The sequence below is a fragment of the Carcharodon carcharias genome, chromosome 35, assembly GCF_017639515.1.
Source record: "Carcharodon carcharias isolate sCarCar2 chromosome 35, sCarCar2.pri, whole genome shotgun sequence".
NCBI lineage: Eukaryota > Metazoa > Chordata > Chondrichthyes > Lamniformes > Lamnidae > Carcharodon > Carcharodon carcharias.
This window is the reverse complement of record NC_054501.1, coordinates 4,694,822-4,702,321: the sequence shown is the minus strand read 5'-3', so window position 1 is coordinate 4,702,321 and position 7,500 is coordinate 4,694,822. Positions and strand designations below refer to the sequence as shown.

General features: G+C 52.6%; 1 protein-coding gene across 1 annotated transcript in view; it reads left to right on the top strand.

The window, feature by feature from the left end:
• The window catches only part of slc6a8 (solute carrier family 6 member 8), a 49,333-nt gene that overhangs the window by 1,003 nt on the left and 40,830 nt on the right, over positions 1 to 7,500 (top strand). The gene's annotated exons all lie outside the window — the stretch shown is intronic.

Here is a 7,500-nt window from a genome sequence, read left to right as displayed (position 1 = left end):
GCGCTCCCTTGGCGCTGACCCTCCGACAGTGCGGCGCTCCCTCTGCACTGACCCTCCGACAGTGCGGTGCTCCCTCAGCACTGACCCTCTGACAGTGCGGCGCTCCCTCAGCACTGACCCTCCGACAGTGCGGCACTCCCTCAGCACTGACCCTCTGACAGTGCGGCGCTCCCTCAGTACTGACCCTCCGACAGTGCGACGCTCCCTCAGCACTGACCCTCCGACAGTGCGGCGCTCCCTTAGCACCGACCCTCCGACAGTGCGGCGCTCCCTCAGCACTGACCCTCCCACAGTGCGGCGCTCCCTCAGCACTGACCCTCTGACAGTGCGGCAGTCCCTCAGCACCGACCCTCCGACAGTGCGGCGCTCCCTCAGCACTGACCCTCTGACAGTGCGGCGCTCCCTCAGCGCTGACCCTCTCACAGTGCGGCGCTCGCTCAGCACTGACCCTCTGACAGTGCGGCGCTCCCTCAGCACTGACCCTCCGACAGTGCGGTGCTCCCTCAGCACTGACCCTCCGACAGTGCGGCGCTCCCTCAGCACCGACCCTCCGACAGTGCGGCACTCCCTCAGCACTGACCCTCCCACAGTGCGGCTCTCCCTCAGTACTGACCCTCCGACAGTGCGGCGCTCCCTCAGCACTGACCCTCCGACAGTGCGGCGCTCCCTCAGCGCTGAATTCAGAGGCGCTCTTGGGTGCATGTGCCTCTCTGATCCCTTTAACCTTCTCTTCAACCGGGTGTATTCTTTGTGCGTCTTAACCCGTTGGCCCAAATAAACAAACTCATTTGCTAAAAAAAAGGGCATATTCCCTTCTCCTGGTGCACTCCCACTCCTAAAAAAGATGGTCTCAGGACTTCCGCTAGATTCTTTCTCTGTGACTACCAGTTATCAGTACATCGCCTAGGTCATCCTGGCCTTAACTCCCCATTGTCCTAAGTAAAATAGCAGAGGCGGAGAAGAACCTGAGGGCAGGCGTGTATATTGATATAACCCTTTGTGTGGATTTATGGTTACCTGTTCCCAGGAGGGCATCATCCAGGTCCAGTTGCTGATCTGCTTGACTCATGTCAAGCTGTGTATACGTTGACCCTCCTGCTGGGTTGGCAAAGAGGCCTTTCGTCTTGGCACTGGGGGTACCTGTCCAGTTTGGCTGCTCTGCTGACCATCCGTTTCCTGGAGTCCCCACACATCCCAGGTGGATAGGTCCGGTTTCGGGACTGGGCTTGGGGTTTTGGGGGGTGGGGGGGGTCGCTGTCTGAAGACTGAGCTGCTTTCCAGCCTCTCCACCCGCTTCAGCTCAGCGCCAACCTTCTCTCTCAGGGTAACCGGTCTCGCTTTCAAGGAGTGAGGTGTTGCTTCAGGGCCCACTGTAAATCTTGGCCTGTTGGCCTTGGAATTTAGCCAGCCCATCCTTGAAGACAGTGTCATATATTTTTAGCAGCTCTGGTAGTTCCCTTGTTCGCAACTGGAGGATCTCGGACCAGTTTAATTTAATCTCCTTCAACCAGTTGCCCTAGGAGTCATGGTCCCTCACTCTCTACCTCCATCGCTGGTAACTGTGCTAATTGATGTGATATTTAACAGTGATCTGGTGATCCCTTTCACCTGGATTCCTTCGCCTGTTTGGCAGATGTTTGTTCCAAACTCAATTTGTGTAGTGTCACTGGGCTAGTGGTCCAAGGTAATGCTCTGGGGACCAGGGTTCGAATCCTGCTACAGCAGATGGTGGAATTTGAATTCAACAAAAACGATGAACGTGAAACCATTGTCAATGGTTGTAAAAACCCATCTGGTTCACTAATGCCAGTCTGGGCCTACATCTGACTCCAGATCCCCCCCCCCCCCAACAGCAATGACTCTTAAAAAGCCCTCTGAACGAGGGCAATTAGGGATGGGCAATAAATAAATAAAGACAACTTGATTGAAACCTTGAAGGTCCTGAGGGGGTCTTGGACAGGGTGGGTGTGGAGAATCTAGAACGAGGGAGTCACTGTTTAAACATAATTGAAGACGGAGACGAGGTGAATTTTTTTCCCAGAGGGTTGAGAGTCTTTGGAACTCTCTCCCTCAAGAGGCGGTGGAAGCCGAGCCTTTGAATATTTTTAAGGCAGTGAGATAGATTCTTGATTAACAAGGGGGTGAAAGGTTATCGGGGGGAGGTGGGAATGTGGGGTTGAAGTTACAACCGGATCAGCCATGATCTTATTGAATGGGGGTAGCAGGTTCAAGGGGCTGAGTGGCCTACTCCTGCTCCTAATTTCTATGTTCGTATGTAAGTCACGATGGTGAGTGGCTCGGAGGGGAACTTGCAGTTGGTGGTGTTCCCCATGTGTCTGCTGCCCTTGTCCTTCTAGGTGGTAGAGGTGGTGGGTTTGGGCGGCGCTGTCGAAGGAGCCTTGGCGAGTTGCTGCAGTGCATCTTGTAGATGGTACACACACTGCTGCCCCTGTGTGTCGGTGGTGGAGGGAGTGAATGTTTGTGGATGGGGTGCCCGTCAAGCGGGGCTGCTTTGTCCTGGGTGGTGTCGAGCTTCTTGAGTGTTGTGGGAGCTGCACTCATCCAGGCAAGTGGGGAGTATCCCATCACACTCCTGACTTGTGCCTTGTAGATGGGGGGCAGGCTTTGGGGAGTCAGGAGGTGAGTTACTCTCTGCAGGGTTCCCAGCCTCTGACCTGCTCTTGTAGCTACAGTATTTATATGGCTGGGTTTAGTTCAGTTTCTGGTCAATGGTAATCCCCAGGGTATAGATAGTGATCTCACTCTCTCCACCCAGCAACAGCACAGAATGTGATTCAAGGTCCCAACCAACCCAAATGATAAACATAGAACCTGGTTTGATAGAAATTGGGCTTGTCACTGTCTCAGGAACTGATGCTGACATGAAACAGGTAAATCCTGCTTCTCTCAGTCCAATTAGCATTGCTTTTCCTTCCTGCAAGCGTCACCCCAGCAATTTCTTCAGAACAACTTGCAATAGGATTGCACGGACTGGAGTTACTGTTAGTCAGAGGCAGTGACAGCTCAGAGAGAGCGTAGCCCCAGCGAAATGAAGCTCAACTTGCATCAAACCTCGGTTAGACCCCGCTTGGAATACCGCGCACAGTTCCGGTCTCCGTATCCCACTTGGAATACTGTGCGCAATTCAGATCTCTGTATCCCATTTAGAATACCGTGAACAGTTCCAGTTTCTGTATCTCACTGACCCACCCCCCCCAACATCTACACCCATCCCTATCTCTGTAACCTCCTCCAGCCCCTACAACCCTCCCTATCTCTGTAACCTCCTCCAGCCCCTACAACACTCCCTCTCTCTGTAACCTCCTCCAGCCCCTACAACCCTCCCTATCTCTCTAACCTCCTCCAGCCCCTACAACCCTCCCTATCTCTGTAACCTCCTCCAGCCCCTACAACCCTCCCTCTCTCTGTAACCTCCTCCAGCCCCTACAACCCTCCCTCTCCCTGTAACTTCCTCCAGCCCCTACACCCCTCCCTATCTCTGTAACCTCCTCCAGCCCCTACAACCCTCCCTATCTCTGTAACCTCCTCCAGCCCCTACAACCCTCCCTATTTCTGTAACCTCCTCCAGCCCCTACAACCCTCCCTATCTCTGTAACCTCCTCCAGCCCCTACACCCCTCCCTATCTCTGTAACCTTCTCCAGCCCCTACAACCCTCCCTATCTCTGTAGCCTCCTACAACCCTCCGAGATCTCTGATCTCCTCCAATTCCGGCCTCTCGAGCATCCCCCGATTCCCATCGCTCCACCATTGGCGGCCGTGCCTTCAGCTGCCTGGGGAGCCCTAAGCTCTGGAATTCCCTCCCTAAACCTCTCTGTCTCTCCCTCCTCCTTTAAGACCCTCCTGAAAACCTGAGCTCTTTGACCGAGCTTTGGGTCACCTGTCCCTAATATCCCCGCGTGTGGCTCAGGGTCAAATTGTGTCTGATTTATGCTCCCATAAATGTAGATGGAGCTTTACTCTGTATCTAACCCCGTGCTGTACCTGTCCTGGGAGTGTTTGATGGGGACGGTGTAGAGGGAGATTTACTCTGTGTCTAACCCCGTGCTGTACCTGTCCTGGGAATGTTTGATGGGGACGGTGTAGAGGGAGATTTACTCTGTACCTAACCCCGTGCTGTACCTGTCCTGGGAGTGTTTGATGGGGACGGTGTAGCGGGAGCTTTACTCTGTATCTAACCCCGTGCTGTACCTGTCCTGGGAGTGTTTGATGGGGACGGTGTAGAGCGAGCTTTACTCTGTATCTAACCCCGTGCTGTACCTGTCCTGGGAATGTTTGATGGGGACGGTGTAGAGGGAGATTTACTCTGTACCTAACCCCGTGCTGTACCTGCCCTGGGAATGTTTGATGGGGACGGTGTAGAGGGATCTTTACTCTGTATCTAACCCCGTGCTGTACCTGTCCTGGGAATGTTTGATGTGGACGGTGTAGAGGGAGATTTACTCTGTACCTAACCCCGTGCTGTACCTGTCCTGGGATGGTTTGATGGGGACGGTTTAGAGGGAGCTTTACTCTGTCATGGGTCACTGGAGGAACCAAATCTTGGTAATTTGTCTCTCTCTTCCTCAAATGCTCCACATATTTATGGATGATCGGGCCTTCCAACTCCACATGGTAAGATAGGGATGCAGCCACCGCACTTATTTCACCCGCTAACCACTTTGGTCCTTCTCCGAAGTTGTTCACGTTCACCAGCTCTCCCGCGGCAAATTTCCTCTTCAGGCCTATGCCAGTCGTGTCTGGTTTTCTGGCTTTTCAACAATAACTCCGCAGATGTGTGACACCCGTTGCGGAGTGAGGGTTGGTCCTGTAATGGATAAAGAAAGCATGCTGGCTTGGTTGCCAAGCTTAGCTTTCCCGGCCACTCCCAAGGGTGCAACGGAGCTGTCACCGGCCACTTTTGCAGTTGCTGACATCGTGCGCACACAGGGCTTTACCAAACTCTCGATTTCGCCATCCTTCCCAGGCCACCATAGCCAGCTGAGTGCTCTGGGCTCCATTCGGGGAGTTCCTGGATGGGCGCTGCGTAGTCCCATTAAAAGAGGCTCCCGTCCCTCTGTATCTAACCCCCGTGCTGTACCTGTCCTGGGAGTGTTTGATGGGGACGGTGTAGAGGGAGATTTACTCTGTATCTAACCCCGTGCTGTACCTGTCCTGGGAGTGTTTGATGGGGACAGTGTAGAGGGAGCTTTACTCTGTATCTAACCCCCGTGCTGTACCTGTCCTGGGAGTGTTTGATGGGGACGGTATAGAGGGAGCTTTACTCCCACCACCATAAGATGCCTTCCTTGCTGGTTATTTCTGTTGAAGGACGGCTTTGGTTAGTCAGATGCGGGCTCTTGCGATCAACCATGCAGCCCTTGTTCTCGTGCTGGAGACAGGACCGGGTCCCGGCTTGTCCAGTCTCTGATCTGTGGAGCACACACCAGCGAGGAACCTATGAAAATTAGCAGGAAAGCAAGTTCCTGTGGGACAGGGAAGTGCTCATCATTTCCTCGTAAAGCCAAATGACTAAGGGCATCAGTGTTTGTGACTTGGTTCCCGGGCCCTGTCTACGAAAGCGTCTCCACAAACTGCCAGAATTGAGGCCTTATCAGTATTTCCGTATCTTCTTCCTCGTACGGACTTTAATCTCAGCCGCCTTCGTGACTTCCCCATTGCCCAGGCCTCTCTCAGATGCAAGCCCAGCTCATCCGAGCTCGGTGGCTGAATCTCCGGGAATGTCATTACCCCGTCTGCTTCTCCGAAAACCCGGCGACCTTCGCTTCCGAGGCCTCTTTGCCTTCGCGCGGCCAATTCTTTGGCCTCTCCCTCTCCTTGTTGTATTTTGTTCGCTGCCTCCTGGAGAATTGAGCATTGCTGCCTCTTATCTGCCAGCTCATCCTTCAGCTCGTCCAGAGGGGGAGCTGAGTCCTGTCCTTTTCTCCTCATCCCTTCCCAGAGGTGCTAACTCCTGACCTGAGGGGCATCTTGAGGCGTGTGAAGGTCTTTCAACAGGTTTTCTTCCTCCTTGCAAGGGTTGCTCACCTCGACTCGAGCTCTGTCCTCTTCCAGCTCCTTTGGCTGCTCTCTCAGGTTCTGGCTTATAGACAGCCTGCATTTCTTCGGATCGTTGAGCCCTGACACACTCCCTTTGTCACAACGGGAACGCTTCCAGCTTCCTTTTGGAACCTCAGTGGCCAACCAAAGGTTAATTCCTCTTAGCCAATTTCCCCCAGGAAGGATCAGTTCTCTGCCTCTCAATACCAACACTGGTAGCTTTGCCGATTGGCTTCCGTTATGGACTCTGCTTAGGCCTTTTATTTGAATGGCTTCGCCCATCACATGTTGTCACCTTGGCACCTGTTTCTCCTAAATTTCACTGATGATCACCATTATTCAGATATCTGAAGGTAATGTTCCCCAGTCACTGTAGAGAAAGCTCCTGTGTCCACTTCCATTCTAACAGGTTTGCCGTTTACTTTCACCATGACAGCGATCGGTTCCGTCTCTCCGACTTTCAGATCGAAACGAGTCAAAAGAAATATCTGAATTCGACACTGTAGATTTCATTGGGTTTCTGCTTTTGTTTATAAGCCTGCCTGAATCTTTCCTCGCACTGCCTCATCATATGTCCGTTGCTGTCACAATGGTAACATTCGATTTTTTTAAACGGCCAATCGCCAGTGTTTCCACCTCTGTTAAAAATTATTCCTTGATTTTGCTGCTAAGTTATCTTTCTTTACTCTTCAGCTAGTGGGGGCTGCTTCCCGATTTTTGGAAGAATATTGTATTTTTGCGCCCTGTTCGGCTAGGGTTTCCCGTCCGGTCTGGAGGACAGCGCCATTTTGCACCCCCCCCCCCCGTATTGCTTTTGAATCTCTTACTTTGCTCCCCCATAAGACCATAAGGACATAGGAGCAGAAATTAGGCCAATCGGCCCATCGAGTCTGCTCTGCCATTCAATCATGGCTGATAGGTTTCTCAACCCCATTCTCCCGCCTTCTCCCTGTAACCTTTCATCCCCTTACCCATCAAGAACCTATCTATCTCGCTCTTAAATACACTCAATGACCCGGCCTCCACAGCCTTCTGTGGCAATGAATTCCATCGATTCACCACTCTCTGGCTAAAGAAGTTTCTCCTCATCTCTGTTCTAAAAGGTCTTCCCTTTACTCTGAGGCTGTGCCCTCGGGTCCTAGTCTCTCCTACTAATGGAAACATCTTCCCCACATCCACTCTATCCAGGCCTTTCAGTATTCTGTAAGTTTCAATCAGATCCCCCCTCATCCTTCTAAACTCCATCGAGTATACACCCAGAGTCCTCAAACGTTCCTCATACGTTAAGCCTTTAATTCCTGGGATCATTCTCGTGAACCTCCCCTGGACCCTGCCCCGGACCAGCGTTATCTCTAGCGCCTTCTTAAAATCCAAATGCACCTCGGGCAACAGTCTTATCTGAATAGGGTCCTTGCTCACCCCATGCACTAAACAACCTCTGA